The sequence below is a fragment of the Schistocerca cancellata genome, chromosome 10 (assembly GCF_023864275.1).
Source record: "Schistocerca cancellata isolate TAMUIC-IGC-003103 chromosome 10, iqSchCanc2.1, whole genome shotgun sequence".
Lineage (NCBI taxonomy): Eukaryota > Metazoa > Arthropoda > Insecta > Orthoptera > Acrididae > Schistocerca > Schistocerca cancellata.
The window spans coordinates 175,084,636-175,109,125 of NC_064635.1; the positions used below are offsets into that span (position 1 = coordinate 175,084,636).

Sequence of the window (24,490 nt, forward strand, 5' to 3'; positions counted from 1 at the left end):
GGCGTCAATAGTTCCAGCACTGTTTTTGCTAACGGCTGTCCAGCGCCGGAATATATCTTGAATGAGCAAATATATCCCGTACAGCATCCGAATGAGTATGCCATATTTCGTAATTTTCGACGGATTGTAAACTTTAAAACTTAACTTTCCACGCCACGGTATCATTCGTTCATCAATTGAGATGTTTTGACTTAGATTAAACGTTTCTTTAACATTTTCGAAGCAAGCCCAAACCATTTTGTAAGTTCGGGTACCGTAATGTCGACAAATGTGGCATTTTTTTCATCCAGTTTCCTTGTATTGCAATTTTGACTGTAATACTTGTTGGTTTCTTTGCTAATATATTGAAATAGATCGTTCCCATTGTGTAATTCTACGATATCCACGACGCTCTGTGTATCTTTGGGAAATATGTGTCGACCCGGAGATCCTCCAAATTTATTATTGGTCCTCAGTAAATCACAGTCTGCCTTCTTCGTCCGATTCATCCTAATCAGTTGGCAACCGTAGCGTTCTTGACGGATTCTTCTTGGACGTATTTCACTATCGTCCGACGATTCTGCCTCACTGTCATTTTGACGATATCCAACTTCTTCTTCGCAATCTGCCAAGTCGTCCGGAATGTCAGACAAGACGTCCGCGCATTCATCGTAAATAATCGTATCGTCTCGTTCGTCTGCCGTGATGAAAGTGCACAAGTATTTATAAAAACAAAAAAAAATGTAAAGTGTGTAATTTATTGCTACCTAAAAAAAACACCAAATGAATGAAAAAGATACTAAAGTACTGTCACCGGCCACTGCACGCTACTATGCTCACGACACCACTGTGGTGTCGTCGGCCGGTGTGGCCGAGCGGGTCTAGGCGGTTAAGTTTGGGACCGCGCGACCGCTCCGGTCGCAGGTTCGAATCCTGCCTCGGGCATGGATGTGTGTGATGACCTTAGGTTAGTTAGGTTTAAGCAGTTCTAAGTTCTAGGGGACTGTTGACCTCAGATGTTAAGTCCCATAGTGCTCAAAGCCATTTGAACCATTTTTGAACCACTGTGGTGTTGCCGGACGGCAAAGCGTTAACAGAGCAACATCGATTTTCCTTTTTTGATGAGATTTGTTTAAAATTGCTTCACAATTGCTGAGGAACAATTGACACTTGCGAAGGAGCAACTGATGACTGCTATCTAACAACCGACAATCGCTACGGAACGACCCGAACAGCGATAGTAAATGTGCCGCAGGGGAGTGTCGTAGGACCGTTGCTATTCACAATATATATAAATGACCTTGTGTGGATAACATCGGAAGTTCACTGAGGCTTTTTGCGGATGATGCTGTAGTATATCGAGACGTTGTAACAATGGAAAATTGTACTGAAATCCAGGAGGATCTGCAACGAATTGACGTATGGTGCAGGGAATGGCAATTGAATCTCAATGTAGACAAGTGCAATGTGCTGTGAATACACAGAAAGAAAGATCCTTTATGATTTAGCTACAATATAGGTCAGCAACTGGAAGCAGTTAATTCCATAAATTATCTGGGACTACGCATTAGGAGTGATTTAAAATGGAATGACCACATAAAATTAATCGTCGGTAAGGCAGATGCCAGACTGAGATTCATTCGAAGAATCCTACGGAAATGCAATCCGAAAACAAAGGAAGTAGGTTACAGTACGCTTGTTCGCCCACTGCTTGAATACTGCTCAGCAGTGTGGGATCCGTACCACATAGGGTTCATTGAAGAGATAGAGAAGATCCAACGGAGAGCAGCGCGCTTCGTTACAGGATCATTTAGTAATCGCGAAAGCGTTACGGAGATGATAGATAAACTCTAGTGGAAGACTCTGCAGGAGAGACGCTCAGTAGCTCGGTACGGGCTTTTGTTGAAGTTTCGAGAACATACCTTCACCGAGGAGTCAAGCAGTATATTGCTCCCTCCTACGTATATCTCGCGAAGAGACCATGAGGATAAAATCAGAGAGATTAGAGCCCACACAGAGGCATACCGACAATCTTTCTTTCCACGATCAATACGAGACTGGAATAGAAGGGAGAACCGATAGAGGTGAAACGTCCCCTTAGAAAAATTAGTGAATTACTGTGCTGACAAACCTCTTACGTTATTTGATTTTCAAACAGCTGAGCAGAACTGAACGTACTCAGACATTTCCCTCTTTACTTATTCTGATCAACACTAAACTGACACACAATATTTTTAGCGCAACGCAATCTGACTTTCAATAATCCCTACAAAAGAATGGCCCTGACTAACATTAACCTATACCCTTGACGAATCACTTACCTCACCAAAAATCTCCGTTACTCGAACTACTGCAATACAGCGAGCGCCAATACTGCCAGCTAAATAAAAGATTCAAACTACTGAAGGCACTAACTACTGATAGGCATAGTTAGCAAATGAAAGATTTTGATAGAGAACAAACAGTGTATTTATCTTAGTAGTGTTCAAAAGTCATAATAGTGGGAAACATTCCACGTGGGAAAAATATATCTAAAACAAAGATGATGTAACTTACCAAACGAAAGCGTTGGTATGTTGATAGACACACAAACACAAACACAGACACAAAATTCGAGCTTTCGCAACCTAAGGTTGCTGCATCAGGAAAGAGAGAAGGTGAGAGAAAGACGAAAGGATGTGGGTTTTAAGGGAGATGGTAAGGAGTCATTTCAATCCCGGGAGCGGAAAGACTTACCTTAGGGGAAGAAAAAGACAGGCCTTTACATATGTCTGCTTGTGTCTGTATATGTGCCGATGGATATGTGCGTGTGTGTGAGTGTACACCTGTCGTTCTCTCTCCCTAAGGTAACTCTTTCTGCTCCCGGGATTGGAATGACTCCTTAGCCTCTCCCTTAAAACCCACATCCTTTCGTCTTTCCCTCTCCTTCCCTCTTTCCTGATGAAGCAACCTTAGGTTGCGAAAGCTGGAATTTTGTGTGTGTGTGTTTGTGTGTCTACCAACATACCAACGCTTTCGTTTGGTAATATATATATCAGTTCATGACATCCAGTCTTATAAATTTACTCTTTCTGGCGGACACACGTCCAGATCATCCGTTCTCAAAACTCCGCCATCTCACTCCCCACATCCACCACTGCTGGCGGCTCACCTCCAACTGCGCAACGCTACGCGCTGTTCACATCCAACTGCCCAACACTACAGTGGCAAATATTCGAACAATGCAGACCTTACCACAGACTGCACACAGCACAGTCAGTAATTTTCATACAGAGCGCTACGTGACGTTACCAACATAAAAACCTAAACAGCGTACTTACAGAATACTCAAGGTACCCTCCGCCACACACCGTCGGGTGGCTTGCGGAGTGTAGATGTAGATGCAGAAATTTAGAGGCCGGAGCGCATTAGTTGCAGCGAAGCCAGTGCACGAACGCTTGGTGTGCATTCGACATTTCATGCGGTACGATGTTTGGCGCAGGCTGTTGTGGAACCGGTTAGTGCGACATTCCGGGAGGTGTACGGCAGCATGTCTCTTAAACTTGATTTGAGTGCTTACGATCGTGGACGAGCAGTTCGACAGCTCGAGGCCGAAAAAGGTGTCACTACTGTGGCCACAGTAATGAGTGTGTATAAAAGTGTCATCTCGCGACTAAAAATGGCCGCTGCTATGCGAAAAAATACAGGGCCATAGTGGCGAAAAGGAAAAGACATCTCAGTGCTAGGTAGATCGCTGCAGACCCTGCAACTGCTACCGGCAATTGTCTCAGCCTGAACCATTTCGTGGCGTTTAAATTAGGCTGGTTTGTCTGCTCGGAAGCCTGTTAAGTGCATCCAGTTTCCACCGCTCCATCGTTGAGTAGGTGTTCGTCGGTATAGGGAGCATGTTGGCAGAGGTCAGCTACAGTAGTCCAGAGGGGTGTTCTCCGACGACTCCCGCTTCACTGTGGCAAGTGATTCTGGAACCAGTTGGTGGGGAGAGAGAGGGGAACACACTTCTACATGATTACTCTGCAATTCACATTTAAGTGCTTGGCAGAGGGTTCATCGAACCACAATCATACTATCTCTCTACCATTCCACTCCCGAACAGCGCGCGGGAAAAACGAACACCTAAACCTTTCTGTTCAAGTTCTGATTTCTCTTATTTTATTTTGATGATCATTCCTACCTATGTAGGTTGGGCTCAACAAAATATTTTCGGATTCAGAAGAGAAAGTTGGTGACTGAAATTTAGTAAATAGATCTCGCCGCGACGAAAAACGTCTTCGCTTTAATGACTTCCATCCCAACTCGCGTATCATATCTGCCACACTCTCTCCCCTATTACGTGATAATACAAAACGAGCTGCCCTTTTTTGCACCCTTTCGATGTCCTCCGTCAATCCCACCTGGTAAGGATCCCACACCGCGCAACAATATTCTAACAGAGGACGAACGAGTGTAGTGTAAGCCGTCTCTTTAAGGGATTTGTTGCTCTTAAGTGTCCTGCCAATGAAACGCAACCTTTGGCTCGCCTTCCCCACAATATTATCTATGTGGTCTTTCCAACTGAAGTTGTTCGTAATTTTAACACCCAGGTACTTAGCTGAATTGACAACCTTGAGAATTGTACTATTTATCGAGTAATCGAATTCCAACGGATTTCTTTTGGAACTCATGTGGATCACCTCAATAACGAGCGTCAACTGCCACCTGCCACACCATACAGCAATCTTTTCTAAATCGCTTTGCAGCTGATACGATACTGGTCTTCGGATGACCTTACTAGACGGTAAATTACAGCATCATCTGCGAGCAACCTAAGAGAACTGCTCAGATTGTCACCCAGGTCATTTATATAGATCAGGAACAGCAGAGGTCCCAGGACGCTTCCCTGGGGAACACCTGATATCACTTCAGTTTTACTCGATGATTTGCCGTCTATTACTACGAACTGCGACCTTCCTGACAGGAAATCACAAATCCAGTCGCACAACTGAGACGATACCCCATAGGCCCGCAGCTTGATTAGAAGTCGCTTGTGAGGAACGGCGCCAAAAGCTTTCCGGAAATCTAGAAAAACGGAACCAACTTGAGATCCCCTGTCGATAGCGGCCATTACTTCGTGCGAATAAAGAGCTAGCTGCATTGCACAAGAACAATGTTTTCTGAAACCATGCTGATTACGTATCAATAGATCGTTCCCTTCGAGGTGATTCATAATGTTTGAATACAATATATTCTCCAAAACCCTACTGCAAACCGACGTCAATGATATAGGTCTGTAGTTCGATGGATTACTCCTACTACCCTTCTTAAACACTGGTGCGACCTGCGCAATTTCCAATCTGTAGGTACAGATCCATCGGTTAGCGAACGGTAGTATATGATTGCTAAGTAGGGAGATAGAACATCATAGAATGTTCGTGAACGTCACTGGTATGGCCGAGGCGTTATCGTGTGGGCAGGCATTGTGCACCGTGGCCAAAAACTGCTGCATATCTTTCCGCGAGGTATTGTTACAGCATAGCGGTATTGCAGGGAGATTATTCTGGATCATGCCCATCGTTTAGGAGTGCGTCAGGTCCCGACTTTTTGTTTACGGACCACAATGCCCGCGCATAATGGACCGCTGAGCTGTCTTATACACTGAAGAATATACACTGAAGGATATTGACAGTAAGGAATGGCCTGCACACTCCCAGGACCTAAACCCTACAGCTTATGCCTGCGATGCTCTTTTCAGACGTGTTTCTCAACGAACACCCCCTCCCTGAATCGTGCAAGGGGTGAGATAGAGGAGTGGGAAAACATCCCACAAGGACTCCTCAACAATTTGGTAGCCAGCAACAATAACAGGTGCAAAATGTAGACTAGTGGCCACGGAGGGCATATTCCTTACTGAGTGTCGGATACCGATTCTTATGTTGGGAGTCTGACCTGTGTCAAACATGAATGTTATTTATGGCTATTGTGTTACCCTGCTTTCCCATGTGGTGGATACTGTACCATATCGCTTTATCGGTATACCATTCCACCTCTGTTACGTACACGAAATGTGTTACCAATTGTTTCTTTCACAATTTACGACGAACATTAGATATCCTGTTGGGATCTCTACAGCATTACCAGCAGAGCTTGGAAAAGCAAATGAGTTACGAAATGACGTGTAATTCACGATACTGCCGCTAGGAGACTAGTAAGCAGCAATGGCTGACGATGGAAGACTGACGACACAGCAACGATCGGCAATTGTGTTACTTTTCAATGAAACAAAAAGCCTTGTTGTGACTCAGAGGCGTTTTCGACAACAGTTTAACACACGATGGTTCCCTTGCAAGAAGACCATCCACAGGTTGTACGATAAATTTGTACAGGAAGGAACAGTATTGGAAGCGAAGCGACCTCGGTCTAAGCCTGTTTGTTCGCCGGAGAGTATTGAAGCGGTACGAGTTGCTGTACAGAGAAGTCCCGGGGAACCGTGTAGAAAGGCAGCAGTGCAACTGGCAATATCCAGACGCTCCGTTCGACGCATTCTTAAGAGTGACCTCCATACGTACCCATACAAGATGACCTGCGCACAGAAGCTCACTGAAGAACACAAGCAGCAGAAATTACTGTTTGCTCAGTGGACGGAGGATATGGAAGAAACTCTCACCAACGTTTGGTTTTCAGACGAGGCGCATTTTCATTTAGACGGTGTGGTTAACAAACAAAATGAACGCTTTTGTGCCACATGTGCTTCATGAACGACGACATTATGCTCCGAGGATTATAGCGTGGACAGCGATTTCCAGTCACGGACTTATTGGACCCTTTTTCTTTGAAGAAACTGTGAACAGCGAGCATTATTTGAGCATGCTTCGCAATAGCTTCATTCCACAGCTTCTTGCTACTGCCTTGCCCGTCAACACGCAGTGGTTCATGCAAAATGGAGCAAGGCCACATACTGCAAACACTGTGTTGGAGTTTTTACACGAGCATTTCGACATGCGGATCATTTTACTCAGGTTTCCAGGTCGCTTCAATGACGGACAAAATTGGCCCCCTAGTAGTCCAGACCTCAATCCATGTGACTTTTTTCTTTGGGGGTAGCTAAAGGAAAAACTTTTCCCCTAACGTCCACGTGATTTAATGGAGCTCAGAAGACTTATTCTTCAAACTTGCAGTGAAATTACGGAAGACATGTGCCGCAGGGTAATCACTAACTTCAGTGTTCGTTTGAAGGAAGTTAGGAAACGAAATGGTGGACATATTGAGCATGTGCTGAGTTAGAACAAATCTCCATAGATGGCTCTTCATTGTAGTATATGTTCCTTTAAGATAGTATTGACAATAACGTTTATATTCAAAAACAAAATGGTAACACATTTCGTGCGCCACCCTGTATGTGTACAGTGTTACATGTCACCCATCACTGCCTGTGGTTATTTCAGCCCAACATTGTCTCACTTCTTTAGCAGTTCAAGAAATGTGTAATGATTTTGTTTACCCAAATCCAAAAATACCATTATTTTGCCCTATCATATATAGAATGTTTATAATTTCAGTATCAGTAATTACAATATCGTTAAAAATATGCCCAATGAAACAGAAGTACAAATATATATCTAAAATCAAACGAACAATTCGAAGTAATTAATTTCGCATTACTGTGTCTTTGCAGATAAAAGTGTTATATAGGATATACACTGAAGAGCCAAATAAAGTGGTACACCTGCCTAATATCGTTGAGGGCCACAGGGAGCGCGAAGAAGTGCCGCAACACAACGTGGCAGGGACTCAACTAATGTCTGAAGTAGTGCTGGAGGGAACCAACACCATGATTTCTACAGTGCTGTTCACAAATCCATAAGAGTACGAGAAGGTGGACATCTTTTCTGAACAGCATGTTGCAAGCCATCCCAGATCCGCTCAGTAACGTTCATGTCTGGAGGTTTGGTGGCCAGAGGGAGTGTTCGAACTCAGAAGAGTATTCCTGGAGCCTCTCTATAGCAACTCTGGACGTTTGGGGTGTCGCATTGTCCTGCTGGAATTGCCCCAAAAAATGTTCAAATGTGTGTGAAATCTTATGGGACTTAACTGCTAAGGTCATCAGTCCCTAAGCTTACACACTACTTAACCTAAACTATCCTAAGGACACACACACACACACACACACACACACACACACACACACACACACACATGCCCGAGAGAGGACGCGTGCCTCCTCCGGGACCAGCCGCACAATCCATGACTGGAGCGCCCTAGACCGCTCGGCTAATCCCGCGCTGTCTACCGTATAGGTATGTCCACATAAATACAAATGATGTGCGAGAGTGCTAATCATATCGCAGAAAGTATGAAACTATCACTTAGGCGTCTTGGCAGTTTCGTATTTCCTGCAGCAAATGCGCTGCTTTCGTGTCGTGTGACTTTCATACTTTCCAATTGGCTGAGGACAGCCATAGCTGAAGACAGAAGAACCACCACGAACGGAACTGGAGGTGGGAGCAAACTGCAGAAACAACAGATATGCTACTGGGATTCCCACATTCCGTTAGTATGGGTAATATACCCATCCTGCTAATTTCCATGCACACAAAGGGAATCATTGTGGATAATAGGCACAGTGACTATAGACTCACAAATAACGACAAATAATTCGAATAAATAACAAAATATAACAGAAAAAATTTTTGTCTTTCAAGGTGTTCCGAACCGTTACTATAAATTCACCATGCTTCCTAGCCCTTCCCGTTCACCCTTACACTATGTCAGACAGATTGCTTGCAATTATACCTACATCTAATTTATTTATATGGCTAATAACTGTCACTCTACGCCTTTTTTTATTCAAAATGTTGTAGGCTTACTTGCGCTTCTTAATACGATTACTGTACATGAACAGAGGAGCGTATGTTATCAAAAAGTGTAATTTAACTGAATGATTTTCACATATTTATTATTTTGAATGTGAATAGTATGCGTTGTTTTATTGTTTGGTTAGTGTTTATAAAGCAGATGTTGTAACAGGACAGTCAGCTAGAAACGAAGCTTTATTTTCGGATATTTTAAGCTTCATGCTATTGCTTGTCAAAAAGATTTCGACACTCTTGAAAGTGTTTCATGAAGTGGCATGTTAAAAGTGTTTCAATACCTGTGCCGAGCCCGAATCTCGTCCGACACAGAGCGGAATGAAACATCATTGTTTCGATAGAATTAGTCCGTTCCAGGCACAGGTGGACTGAAACAGCCTTATTTTGAAACAACGATACAGTTTCTGTGTTTGGCTCGAGATGGAATCTGGTGCAGTTATCCGAGACAGGGGCGGAATGAAATACCAGTGTTTCGAAACAGTGAACCACAGCCGTTCCGAAACAATGAACAGTTCCACGTATCGATACAGTGTATCGAAACATATAAACAGTGGCCGAGTCAACAGCAGAATGTCTCCGAGTAGCCGAACATGACCATTTCCGGTGAATGATCGGTTCTGTTGTGCCAGAGGACCCAGTCCGCTCAATGTAAACACAACAGCTTACACCATTAAGGAGCCATCAGCAGCTTGCACAATGCCTTGTTGACAAACGTTGGTCCATGGTTTCGTAGAGTCTACGTCACACTCGAACAATATTATCAGCTCTTACCAACTGAAATCGGGACTCTTCTGACCAGGCCGCGGTTTTTCAGTCCTCTATTGTCCAACCGATATGGTCACAATCCCAGGAGAGGCGCTGCAGATGTAGTCGTGCTGTCAACAAAGGCATTCGGATCAGTTGTCTGCTGCCGTAGCATCATTAACGCCAGATTTCACCGCACTGCCCTCGCTGTTACTTTCCTCGCACACCCCACATTGATTTCTGCCGTTATTCCACGCAGTGTTGCTTGTCTCATAGCAATGACAACTCCACGCAAACGCCGCTGCTCTCGGTCGTTAAGTGAAGGACGGCACCACTGAGTTGTCTGTGGTGAGAGGTAGTGCCAGAAATCTGGTATTTTCGGTACACTCTTGTTACTGAGGATCTCGGCATATTGAATTCCCTAACGGTTTCCAAAATGAATGTCCCATGCGTCTAGCTCCAACTACCATCTACATCTACATCCATACTCCGCAAGCCACCTGACGGCGTGTGGCGGAGGGTACCTTGAGTACCTCTATCAGTTCTCCCTTCTATTCCAGTCTCGTATTGATCGTGGAAAGAAAGATTGCCTCTGTATGGCTCTAATCTCTCTGATTTTGTCCTCATGGTCTCTTCGCGAGGTATACGTAGGAGGGAGCAATATACTGCTTGACTGAGGTGAAGGTATGTTCTCGAAACTTCAACAAAAGACCGTACCGAGCTACTGAGCGTGTCTACTGCAGAGTCTTCCACTGGAGTTTATCTATCATCTCCGTAACGCTTTGGCGATTACTGAATGATCCTGTAACGAAGCGCGCTGCTCTCCGTTGGATCTTCTCTATCTCTTCTATCAACCATATCTGGTACGGATCCCACACTGCTGAGCAGTATTCAAGCAGTGGGCGAACAAGCGTGCTGTAACCTACTTCCTTTGTTTTCGGGTTGCATTTCCTTAGGATTCTTTCAATGAATCTCAGTCTGGCATCTGCTTTACCGACGATTAATTTTATATGGTCATTCCATTTTAAATCATTTCTAATGCCTACGCCCAGATAATTTATGGAATTAACTGCTTCCAGTTGCTGACCTGCTATATAGTACCTAATGAAAGGGATCTTTCTTTCTATGTTTTCGCAGCACATTACACTTGTCTACATTGAGATTCAATAGCCATTCCCTGCACATGCGTCAATTCGTTGGAGATCCTCCTACATTGCAGTACAATTGTTCATTGTTACAAACTCTCGATATACTACAGCATCATCCGCAAAAAGCCTCAGTGAACTTGCGATGTTATCCAACTCATATATATTGTGAATAGCAACGGTCCTACGACACTCCCCTGCGGCACACCTGAAATCACTCTTACTTCCGAAGACTTCTCTCCGTTGAGAATGACATGCTGCATTCTGTTATCTAGGAACTCTTCAATCACACAACCGGTCTGATAGTCCATATGCTCTTACTTTGTTCATTAAACGACTGTGGGGAACTGTATCGAACGCCTTGCTGAAGTCAAGAAACACGGCATCTACCTGGGAACCCGCGTCTATGGCCCTCTGAGTCTCGTGGACGAATAGCGCAAGCTGGGTTTCACACGATCGTCCTTTTCGAAACCCACGCTGATTCCTACAGAGTAGATTTCTAGTCTCCAGAAAAGTCATTATACTCGAACCATTCCGCGTTCAAAGTCTTAATTCCCACCGTGCGGCCTTAATCACGTCGGAAACCTTTTCACGTGAATCGCCTGAGTAGAAAATGACAGCTCGCACATGCACTGTCTTTTTATACTTCGTGTGCGCGATACTACGGCCTCAGTATATGTGCGTACCGCTATCCCGTGAATTTTCTCACCTCAGTGCCTGCCTTAGGTGTCACTCTGATTCGAACCCGCTTCTTTGTTCCACAAGGGAAGAGTTAACAACGCCTGAGAACGGCCCTGTATAAAGGAAAAAAATTTCTCTTCGTAATGTTAATCGTACGAATGTTTGCATGCAAATATGTAGCGGAACACTTCGAGTTGCCACGACGACGGAATGGGGCTGTATGTCAAGGTTAACTGGCAGCTATTACTCGATGAGAAGTGGGGTACTCACCAGTAACTGCGAGGTCACCGACCGCCAAGTTGCGCGACTGTCAGTCCACAGGTATCTGTCACTCTCGAAGAATGCCGCAAGACGCCGCCCTGGCAGTGTTTTGAACGCACGTTCAACGCTTCGCACCGCTGCTTGCGTCTCACTGCTACATGGGCAAGGCGCCCGGGCGGGGTTATAGCTGCCAGCGTGCGCACAACACCACTGCGCAGCGCGGGAACGTGACGTCACGCGAGCCGTCGAGAACGGTGCCGGCCAAACCTACTGCGAAACCGCGCGTGGAGAGTGAGCAAAAATCATCACTCGTGCGAAACCACAGCTAAGTACGTGGCAGGGGCTACTTACCGCGTATTAAGTCTGGTTTACACTGGAGCGAATGGAAGCGAGCACAAGCGAACGAGCGTCCACAGATAGTTCGCCAGTGCTGACTACGATGCGCTCGTATCTGTGAAACAAGCGTTTACACTAGAGGGAACGGAAGATAACAGAGCATAACGAGCATAAGCCCATACACACTGCGTAGTTGTTTTCTTGGCGCTAATAATTGTCATACAGGATACAACACTATACAGGGTGTTACAAAAAGGTACGGCCGAACTTTCAGGAAACATTCCTCACACACAAAGAAAGAAAATATGTTATGTGGACATGTGTCCGTAAACGCTTACTTTCCATGTTAGAGCTCATTTTATTACTTCTCTTCAAATCACATTAATCATGGAATGGAAACACACAGCAACAGAACGTACCAGCGTGACTTCAAACACTTTGTTACAGGAAACGTTCAAAATGTCCTCAGTTAGGGAGGATACATTCATCCATCCTCCGTCGCATGGAATCCCTGATGCGCTGATGCAGCCCTGGAGAATGGCGTATTGTATCACAGCCGTCCACAATAAGAGCACGAAGAGTCTCTACATTTGGTACCGGGGTTGCGTAGACAAGAGCTTTCAAATGCACCCATAAATGAAAGTCAAAAGGGTTGAGGTCAGGAGAGCGTGGAGGCCATGGAATTGGTCCGCCTCTACCAATCCATCGGTCACCGAATCTGTTGTTGAGAAGCGTACGAACACTTCGACTGAAATGTGCAGCAGCTCCATCGTGCATGAACCACATGTTGTGTCGTACTTGCAAAGGCACATGTTCTAGCAGCACAGGTAGAGTATCCCGTAAGAAATCGTGATAACGTGCTCCATTGAGCGTAGGTGGAAGAACATGGGGCCCAATCAAAACATCACCAACAATGCCTGCCCAAACGTTCACAGAAAATCTGTGTTGATGACGTGATTGCACAATTGCGAGCGGTTTCTCGTCAGCCCACGCATGTTGATTGTGAAAATTTACAATTTGATCACGTTGGAATGAAGCCTCATCCGTAAAGAGAACATTTGCACTGAAATGAGGATTGACACATTGTTGGATGAACCATTCGCAAAAGTGTACCCGTGGAGGCCAATCAGCTGCTGATAGTGCCTGCACACGCTGTACATGGTACGGAAACAACTGGTTCTCCCGTAGCACTCTCCATACAGTGACGTGGTCAACGTTACCTTGTACAGCAGCAACTTCTCTGACGCTGACATTAGGGTTATCGTCAACTGCACGAAGAATTGCCTCGTCCATTGCAGGTGTCCTTGTCATTCTAGGTCTACCCCAGTCGCGAGTCATAGGCTGGAATGTTCCGTGCTCCCTAAGACGCCGATCAATTGCTTCGAACGTCTTCCTGTCGGGACACCTTCGTTCTGGAAATATGTCTCGATACAAACGTACCGCGCCACGGCTGTTGCCCCGTGCTAATTCATACATCAAATGGGCATCTGCCAACTCCGCTTTTGTAAACATTGCACTGACTGCAAAACCGCGTTCGTGATGAACACTAATCTGTTGATGCTACTTACTGATGTGCTTGATGCTAGTACTGTAGAGCAATGAGTCGCATGTCAACACAAGCATCGAAGTCAACATTACCTTCCTTCAATTGGGCCAACTGGCGGTGAATCGAGGAAGTACAGTACATACCGACGAAACTAAAATGAGCTCCAACATGGAAATTAAGCGTTCCCGGGCACATGTGCACATAACATCTTTTCTTTATTTGTGTGTGAGGAATGTTTCCTGAAAGTTTGACCGTACCTTTTTGTAACAGCCTGTATATTTAGAGCCACGATGCAAAACTTTGATATTCAGAAAAGATTTTACTATAAGTCAATTCCAGTAACTGCAACGTGATATTTATTTGCTGGTATCCAGATTTTTCTGTAGAACAAGCTTGCCTGTTTAGGCTTTCAGTGCCTTTTGCAAGTGCACCTCTGGGTGTTGCGAATAATGAATTGATTTACGCCTTACTTATGATCAAGAATGTCATTTTTATAGATTACATTTCTAGTTACGTCAAGGTGGATTTGACGACCATATGGCATCGAGAGACCAACTGTGAACTTACTGTTATGTTACTATAATCATATAGTTTTTATAATATGGAATTTTTCATAATAATTGTTTGACACTGTAACATAGCTACAACAAATCTAGCCTATGTTCGTCTATGAAAATGGCCTCTATAAGCAGCCTGAGCTACCAGTAATCGGAATCTAACCTGCATAACAGTGTGTGCGTGTTGTATGAGTGTCACTTTCACTGTATTTAAGCCTTCAACAGATAGTTACATGAAAAACTTAGAACTAACATTTGGGTAAGCTAAATTGTTCAAATGGCTCTGAGCACTATGGGACTCAACATCTTAGGTCATAAGCCCCTAGAACTCAGAACTACTTATACTAACTAACCTAAGGACATCACACACACCCATGCCCGAGGCAGGATTTGAACCTGCGACCGTAGCAGTCTCGCGGTTCCGGACTGCAGCGCCAGAACCGCACGGCCACCGCGGCCGGCTTGGGTAAGCTATCTGACTGCATATTTGAATAATAATTTGCAAATAATACATACACTTGCTTGTGCAACGCAATTTATTGGACTGGAGTTCATAATATGTTGTGGTGTGTCAGTGTCTCCGTTTTGGTCCTAAGTTTTGCAAAAAAAAATGGTTCAAATGGCTCTGAGCACTATGGGACTTAACATCTGAGGTCATCAGTCCCCTAGAACTTAGAACTACTTAAACCTAACTAACCTAAGGAGATCACACACATCCATGCCCGAAGCAGGATTCAAACCTGCGACCGTAGCGATCGCGCGGTTCCAGACTGAAGCGCCTAGAACCGCTCGGCCACTCTGGCCGGCTAAGTTTTGCACTCACCTCTTTAGATGACTGCCTTTTTTCAAGTGATTTACAGCAATTCGCAGCAGCAGGGGCTAAAGCTTATTGTTACTAAGAATGAATTTAATAAAAATGAGTTTGCTTGGGTCCTCTTAACCCGCGGTCGCTCGCATATATTGTTGTCAAGCAATAACTCCCGTGTTAGATTTTTTCTAACATTGAGATCTTGCACCTTCTTTATCTCTTTATGCCAGACAAAGACACGTCTATATAGTAAATCATTTCCTTATTGTTACCAAAGCATTATAAATTAGTATTAGCATGGTATGGAAAATGTAATTTTCTAAGCTTAAAAATACTTCAACATGCGAAGATTTCACTAATTGTTTTTATTACAATTACAACACCTGTGTGAACAACAGTTCGTAATATTTATAGCAAGTGATGAATTAAGGTTAACCACACTCTTTTTTTTACTAGCCAGATTCAGATGTGGCTACATGTGACGTACACTCCTGGCAAATAAGAACACTCGATGTTGTATGTTTTTTACAGACAGGGCTGGAAAATGATGCCAGCGATGCTGTGTGTATCTGGTTTTCCTTTTAGGGCAGTAGTGATATCTTGTTTTTCCTCTTGATTCATTTTCTTCTTTTAGCTATCGGTAGTTCGCAGATGTGTACAACAAGTTTTATTTTCTCCTTCAAGCGAAGTGATATCCTTGGAATCGACATGCGTTTGATCATGTGGGCTTTTGTAAGCATCATACTCTCAATTCTGTGATGTATCTTCTCCGTGGAATTAAGTCATTTGTGTTTACTTTATATACTATTTAAGCATTTATTGCTCCGATGGTCAACAAGCCAAAAAACAGTGTAAGAGGCAGAGGTTGCTTATTCTTGAAACAGAATATTCTGATTTCAAACGGTCGACAACATCTACACCTCCTTTTGTGAGATTGTAAAATGGCGTTCGGGCGGTCCGCGCGGCCAGCTACGCGGCGCGGCTCGGCCACTGCGACAACACACGAATTCGCCCGGGGCGCTGGCCGCGGGCGCTGGCGCCCCAGGGGCGCAGTTTGGACGAGCCTGCCCTAGAATATTCTCCTATCTGCAATTTCAAGCTTTCCGTAGTGCTGGAACCGAAGCGGAGGTGACGCGAACTTCCTTTCACCGTTCTCTATAAGATGATAACAAGCAGGATATGAGCTAAGACAAGCGAATGCCAGCCGAACACACCCGAATGCCGTTTGTTCACACGCGCCTGCCGTTTACACCAGAGAGAATTCACGTACGCTGTCCCCAATCTGCTTGTGTTTGATTTAGTGTAAAGGGGACCTCAGAATCCTTCCCAAACGGGGATCATTTTGCAAATGCCGGCCGGGGTGGCCGAGCGGTTCTAGGCGCTTCAGTCTGGAACTGCGCGACCGCTATGGTCGCAGGTTCGAATCCTGCCTCCGGCATGGATGTGTGTGATGTCCTTAGGCTAGTTAGGTTAAAGTAGTTCTAAGTTCTAGGTAGTTCTAAGTTCTAGGCGACTGATGACCTCACAAGTTAAGTCCCATAGTGCTCAGAGCTATTTGAACCTTTTTTTTTTTTTTTCAAATAAAATCGGTGATGAAGCCAATTCCAGAAGGTTTGGGACGAAATATCGACAATGGAATCATGGGAACTGATGAAGACATTTAATAAACTGACTGAAATACAAACGTTTGGATTACCAAAAAATACTAAACCATTAGTAGTAGATGCAAGAACATTAGCAGAACTGAGATATGTAACAGCTTTCTCACATAACTTCAAGCGTTGATCATATGACTTAGCTGAAATAGAATCAATAGCGCCGGTCACGATGACCGTGCGGTTCTGGGCGCTACAGTCCGGAACCGCGGGACTGCTACGGTCGCAGGTTCGAATCCTGCCTCGGGCATGGATGTGTGTGATGTCCTTAGGTTAGTTAGCTTTAAGTAGTTCTAAGTTCTAGGGGACTGATGACCTAAGATGTTAAGTCCCATAGTGCTCAGAGCCATTTGAACCATTTTTTTAGAATCAATAACAGCTTCACGTGCGTCTTTATCAACTTCACTAGACGCTGTTTCCTGAACTTCAACCGAATACTTGACATCTAAGTTACAAAATTTAATAACAGCTTTAGAACATACAATTGACTTATAATCGCAATAAAACATTGTAAAGGCATCGCTAGTAGCTGGACCCTTTAATTCACTAAGACTTGAAAAATCAACTTGATCAATTTGCCCACCATATGGAAAATCCAAGTGCTTCATTTGCAGATGTTTGTGAACAAAAACAGACATAGACTTTGGAGGATTACGAGTAATGGAGGCAATATGACGATTCTTATTCCGAATCTTCCTGGCTGCAATTCTCCGGCGGACAATCGGCGCGTATTTTCTTAGTGAGCGCCGTAAGTCTTGGGATACCAGCGACACAATAAGGGGGCGAAGGGTTATCTAACACTCGTTCAGAAACCGCAGTTATAAGAGCCGAAGAACATTAGAGAGAAACAGTGGTTGAGAAGGGAGTGAGACACGGTTGTAGCCTTTCTCTGGTGTCAAATGGTTCAAATGGCTCTGAGCACTATGCGACTCAACTTCTGAGGTCATTAGTCGCCTAGAACTACTTAAACCTAACTAACCTAAGGACATCACACACATCCATGCCCGAGGCAGGATTCGAACCTGCGACCGTAGCGGTCGCTCGGTTCCAGACTGTAGCGCCGAGAACCGCACGGCCACTCCGGCCGGCTCTCTGGTGTCATCCAGTCTGTACACTGAGCAAGCACTAAAGGGAAACCAAGGAGAAATTCTGAAAGGGAAACACAGTTCCGCGATAAGAAATGAAAACTGAGACTTCTTGGCAGATGCAAACCGTGTACCAGACCGGGACTTGAAACCAGGACCTTCCCTTCGCCCTCAGAGCTTTACTTAGGACAGCCTCTCTTCCCCTACAGGGTGTTTAACAATGTCTTGACGAATTCAGATTTGAATAACAGGCAAAGTAACCGCGAAACGTAGTTGAACGGTTTACACAAGATGCAACATCTATTCAAGTTTACTTGTGAAATACGACAACGGACAAATGACGACCATTCCTGGACACAGAGCATCAAACTGTTTCACCCAATTTTTCAACACATTTTTCGTAACTGCTGCGATCCTCCCAATTGAAATCTGGTTTCGCAGGACAGAGCGGATCACATTGTGGAAAGGGACCAATGCCAATTACTGTTAGTTATACCAGAACACAGACACAACTTTATTCCTCAAACCAATGCACAGTTTTCTCTTTAAAACAACAAAGATCTATTCACGGCTGAGGGCCCAAGTAACTTCTCCAGAATAATTAAATACAACCTTAACATAATTTCAAGATGATTAAAGGGAAACCTTACAGACAAGGATTTACGTATTAAAGCCACAGATGCTGAAACAAACGCGGCTGAAGACCTAAATACAGAGCAACAAGAAATTTAAAGGAAACACGGCTGACTCTCTGAGCACTATGGGACTTTGCTTCTGAGGTCATCAGTCTCCTAGAACTTAGAACTGCTTAAATCTAACTAACCTAAGGACATCACACACATCCATGCCCGAGGCAGGATTCGAACCTGCGGCCGTAGCGGTCGTTCGATTCCAGAATGTAGCGCCTCGAACCGCTCACGGCTGAAGGCCTAATCTTAAAGTTGTTATGAAGTTCGGCTGAAGTCCATATACTAAACGTAAAACAGACAATTTTAATACACGGCTGAAGGCTTGGGACAGTACCTGCGACTAAAAAAAATGACAATCACAAACAACAATAGTGGTGAAACTTCCTGGCAGATTAAAACTGTGTGCCCGACCGAGATTCGAACTCGGGACCTTTGCCTTTCGCGGGCAAGTGGTCTACCAACCTTTTTTTTTATTTTTTTTCACTATGCAAGAGTTCTTCAAGGTACCATTTAAAAACATACAAATGACTGTTAGTTAAACAAAAAAATATTAAAAAAGAAAAACATTAAATACAACAAAATATAACATATTCTGTCTTCTTCCTTTTTTTTTTAATTGTGTTTGTTTTTGGTCGATGCATGAGAACGTGGATAAGGGTGTTGCATCATGTGACAGGTAGGCATGGTACACCCCAACTTTGAGGCGGGTCAAGGAAGACGCTGCGGAGATAACCCGCAAAAGTTTGTCGGTAAGATGGTTTTCGGGTGAGGGTGCTATGCGCGGTCACAACTTTGTACCGGAAGTCAAGGACTGTATGCGGACCACTCTGAAAGAGATATTCTAAAGCCTGTCCTCGAAACCAGATTAGGGTATGGTGCTTAGCAAGAGGGTAGTGAAATGTCTGGGGCAACAACAGGAAATCCGGGGTTACCGTCGTTGGCGGGGCACGGAGGTAAAAGCCCACGATGCGTTGGATGAGGAGCCATACGTTTTGTTTCAGGGGGCACGTAAGACGGTGCTCGTCGGTGTCTTCGAGCTGACAGTCAGGGCAGAGTGGGGAGGTGGCCAGTCCTATGCGATAAAGTCGACTATTAGTCGGGAATTTTCCATAGACTAAAACATACCAGAGTGCAGACACAGACGACGGTAAAAAGGGTGCATGCACACACCCCCAAACCGTGCGCCAGTTAATGTCAGGATGCTGTAGCACCATGGGGTCGCAAGGGTTGGACAGCATAAACAAACGATAGTAATCTTTTGTACGGGGAGGACGGGTGATTGGAAGTCCGGCCCGAACGTAGCTGAGGTCTATGAAACAATTGGCGACGTAGTACAATAATGGAGAAATAGGTACCACATTGATCGGTGGATCGAGAGAAGCTGGTCGGAGGATATCTAAGAGACTGCGTGTTAAGGACGGGACCGGCCCCTGCCAGTGTCGCAACAGAGTGTGGACAAAGAGTGCAGAAGAGCGTGCCCGCACGTTGACGAGTCCGAGGCCACCTTTTGCAGGAGGCAGTGTTAGAGTGTTGTAGCGGACTTTGAAAAGTGCCCCTGCTGACACGAAATATCCAAAGGCTGATTGGATGCGGCGGCCAAGGAGTAACGGCATTGGGAGGATCTGGGCGACGTGTACCAGTTTAGGGGCGACATAGATGTTGAGATAGGACACACGTTGGAGTTGGTTTAAGTTACGGTGCACTTGACCGCGGACATGGTGCCGAATCGACTGCAAAAGCCGCCGGTAAGCCAGGGCCACTGTGCGGCGTGTGGAGCTCGTAAATTCGATACCCAAGTAACGAAGGGTGGCACTGACTGGGAGTGGGGTCGGCACCATAGCCGGGAGGGCGCGCCCAATGTGCATCATAGTCGATTTACGGACATTAAGAATGCTACCAGGAAGACGTCCATACTGGTGGATCCATTGGATGGCGTCATTGAGTTCCGTGGAGGAGCAGGTGAGAAAGAGGAGATCGTCCGCATAAGCCCTACAGTAAAAGGTGTGGTCACGCAAAGTGAGGCCCTGCAGTCTAGAGGTAAGTCCAGTGATGAGGGGCTCAAGTGCAATGGCATATAGTAAAGTAGACATAGGGCATCCTTGACGCACAGAGCGGCGTATAGGAATCGGTCCTACAAGCCTCCCATTGACTTGTACCATCGAGACCGCGGGAAGTAGTAACCGGCGAATGGCATCGACAAAAAGCAATGGGAACCCCATACGTGTCGCCACCATGAGGAGGAATGGGTGTCGAACGCGATCAAAGGCACTCGCGAAATCGACGGATACCAGTGCTGCACGAAGGCGACAAACCGACGCCAGTGCAATGAGGTCACGGCATTCCCCTAGGGCTGTTTGTAAGGTGGCGCCACAACCACGTGCAGTCTGCTCAGGTGAAAGGACCGTAGGTAAGACGGTGCGTATGTGCGCTGCTAAGAGGCGTGCATAGATTTTAGAGTCTGCATTCAGTAGTGTAAGGGGGCGATATGCAGAGACATGAGACCCTCCCTTCGGGTTAGGCACAGGTAGAAGAATGCCAGTGACGAATTCAGGCGGAATTGGGAAGGACGGAGTAAAGAGTTCCTGAATCATTTCCGTCCAGCGAGGAAGCATTAACGTGGTGAACGCCCGGTAAAACTCCACTGGGAGACCATCTGGTCCGGGTGATTTGTTTTTGGCCCCTTTGTTGATCGCATCTACCACCTCTTCTGCGGTGATTGCAGACATCATGGACGTTGACTCCGCTACGGTGAGGGTCCGAGCAGGGGAAGGACGGAGATCATCAGGAATGGGCGTCGCCATCGGTTCATCGTCATAAAATTGGCGATAATGTTCAGCAAAGGCGGACACGACTGCCGCCTGTGTTGTGTGGTGAACACCATCGGAGGTCGTGATGTTGGGGACAAAAAGCCGACGTCGACGACTATGGTCGGATGCGGCATGGATTGTGGATGGGGTTTCGTCGTGGAGGAGGTCTTGTCGTCGGGAACGTACCACGACACCATGCAGTCGTGCACGCTGAAGAGAGAGGAGACGAGCTTTAGTACGTTGTCGTTCCCTGTGGGTGTCAAGTGATGGAGGGAGCGCATCGAGCTCACGGAGGACGGCGTAGTGAAAATTTGTGGTATCTCGATGCCATGCTGCTGCTTCCTTGCCACATTGTATGAAGGCCTTTCTGATCGCAGGTTTGGCACATTTGAGCCACCAATGGAACGTGGATGTGTACTGCGGAAGGCGTCTTGCGAAAGACGCCTTCCATGTAGTGGCAATACATTGTCGGCAGTGTGGATCATTAAGGAGGGAGGTATTAAGCTTCCAGTAACCTCTGCTGCGCCACACTGACTGAGGTGGCAGAGCCAGGGAGCAAATGACGGCGCAATGGTCCGAAAATGCAAGGGGCCATCGTTCAGCTTGGGCGACTTCATTGCCGAGGTGAGCAGAGACATAAAACCGGTCCAGTCTGCTCGCAGAATGTGCTGTGTAATGGGTAAAACCGGGGGTATTGCCATGAATTTTCTCCCAAACGTCCACTAGATGAAATTCTTCGATTAAGGTGAGCAGCGCCGGGCATGGCGAATAACCAGGCACTTGGTCCTGCGGATGGAGGACACAGTTGAAATCGCCTCCCATGATAAGGCGATCATAGCGTCCAGAAAACAGGGGCGCCACGTCATGTCCGAAGAAAGTGGACCGCTGCCGACGGTTCGTGGAGCCAGACGGAGCGTAGATATTGATGACGCGCGTGTCGAAGATGGTAACAGCCATGCCTCTTCCACAGGGAAGGATTGTCGTGTCCGTGAGTGGGATTCCTTCGCGTATGTAGAAAGCCACTCCACGCCCTGATTGATCACATGTGGACGTGTATGAGTCGTAGCCGTAGACTGGTGGTAGTGTGGCAACGCGTACTTCCTGAAGAAGGACGACGTCGACGTCGGAGGCCCGAAGCATGTCACATAGGAGTTGCAGCTTGGGTGCAGTGCCGATCATGTTGATGTTCAGTGTGGCAAACCGGTATGTTTGTTTCAGTGGTGGTGGACGCGCATCTACCATCACCAAGGGAAGTAAGAGGAGGGCACCGACCGGAAGTCCCGTCCCATCAGCTGCAATGCCTCGCTTTTGATGTTAACAGGCAGCCTCGTCCGGCGGAGGTAACTCATCCGGAGGAGGGGGCGTACCTTCCTCAATGTCGTCGGCCCATGCTCCTGTGCCGTGGGTCTGTCCAATGTCCATGGGAATTGCGTCGTGGTGAGAGAGATCTGGAGTTGTCGGCGGGGAGACAGGCGTCTCAACCGGCGCACCGACCGTTACATTGTGCGTGGCGACCTCCATGGTGGTCCCGTCCTGCGAAACGTCTTGTTCATCGTAAAAGTTGTCCGCCGACCTCTGCGTGGAAATGTCGGCTGCTTGGGTGTCGTCTTCGTCGTCGCGGGTGGCAACGCTCTGAGAGCCCGTGGGTGAACGGCGACGGCGTTTGCGCCTACGTGGCGAGCGTTGTTTGCGCACGTGTTCCTCAGTATCGGACGACGGCAAGGAGGAGCGTCGACCTGGTTCGAAGGCGTCGGTGGGTACAATGAAATTGTCAAACAGGTGTTGTGAAGATGTACTGGTCTCCTCAGCGTCCGGTGCGGGAGCCTGTTCGGCGGCAAGGGTGTCAGATGGGACGTCTGCATCGTCCGTTGGTGACTGGGACGGTGGGACGTGCCGATCGGAAGGACCGGGCGACGGACTGGACGAAACTGTAGACGTGGCAAGAGCCGCTGCGTAAGTGACCGGTAGGGCGGTCATCGTGGGTGTGACGGACGCTTCCGACAACGGGAGCTGCGCGACACGTCGTTGAATGCATTCGGACCGTAGGTGACCTTCTTTCCCGCAACCGGAACAGGTCCGAGGTTGGCCGTCGTACATTATAATGGCACGGCAGCCTCCGATACGTAGATAGGAAGGCACGTGTTTCTGCAACTCGATGCGGACCTGTCTAACACCGTTTAAAACTGGATAGGTCTGAAATTGGACCCATCGTTCGGCAACATGTTCCAGAACGTTGCCATAGGGACGGAGCGCCTCGATGACGACGTCTGCAGGTAGTTCGAACGGCAGTTCGAAGATCCTTATCGTCCGTGTGCCGAGACCTGCGTGATCGACGGTAACGGGTCCGACGTTGCCGTCGGAATGACAGAAGCGCAGTCCACGTTTTGCCTCTCGAAGCACCTTGTCGTACGCCGCTTCGTTGATCATTTTGACATAGACGGTACTGCTAACTATGGACAAGTGGATACCAATTAGATCCGTTGGTGGTATTTTAACTTCATCGCGTATAAATCGTTCTACCTCCAGGGCCTTGGGTCGGGCGAAGTCGGAACAAAAGTTGAAACGTAATGTCTTGTTCCGATAGTTGTGCGCCATGGTGGTCTAGAAGGAAAACGGCACTTACAGCGGCCGAAGTAAACACAAACACACCGTGCGCGCCTCGCCCGCAGCGCTCTGGCGCGTGACCGCCTCGCAGCACTGCCGGCGGCAGACTGCACCAACTGAGCTACCGAAGCACGACTCACGCCCGGTCCTCACAGCTTTACTTCTGCCAGTATCTCGTCTCCTACCTTCCCAACTTCGCAGAAGAGCTTCTGTAAAGTTGGGAAGGTAGGAGACGAGATACTGGCAGAAGTAAAGCTGTGTGGACCGGGCGTGAGTCGTGCTTCGGTAGCTCAGTTGGTAGAGCACTTGCCCGCGAAAGGCAAAGGTCCCGAGTTCGAGTCTCGGTCGGGCACACAGTTTTAATCTGCCAGGAAGTTTCATATCAGCGCACACTCCGCTGCAGAGAGAAAATCTCGTTCTGGAAACAACAGTGGTGCTCAGAAGTATTCCAAGGGTCGGACTGGGGAGGACATTAACCACAGTTTAGGTGAGACAGGCAGCCAAGTGTAAAACTAAACAATCGGATTGCAGCACAACCTACGGACGGCAGACGAACCAACCAACTGCCTAATCAATTCCCTTCTACCCGACCGACAGCACGACAACCAAAAGCATCAGCGAAGACGAGGATCGCAGCAGGATTATGTCTTCATAAGTGGCATATAAACACAGTCAAGGCACAATAAACACTCAGAGGAAAAAAGGAGAACAACACCAAGCTGTCGAACTACATCCTATGCCGGACAGCAT

General features: G+C 46.6%; 1 protein-coding gene across 1 annotated transcript in view; it reads right to left on the minus strand.

The window, feature by feature from the left end:
- Nucleotides 1–11,820, minus strand: part of LOC126106331 (lysosomal-associated transmembrane protein 4B-like) — a 202,084-nt gene extending 190,264 nt beyond the window's left edge. Inside the window, exon 1 of the mRNA XM_049912579.1 lies at nucleotides 11,663–11,820. The gene's annotated coding sequence lies outside the window, so the exon portion shown is untranslated. The remainder of the gene's footprint in view (nucleotides 1–11,662) is intronic.
- Nucleotides 11,821–24,490: the final 12,670 nt, after the last annotated feature.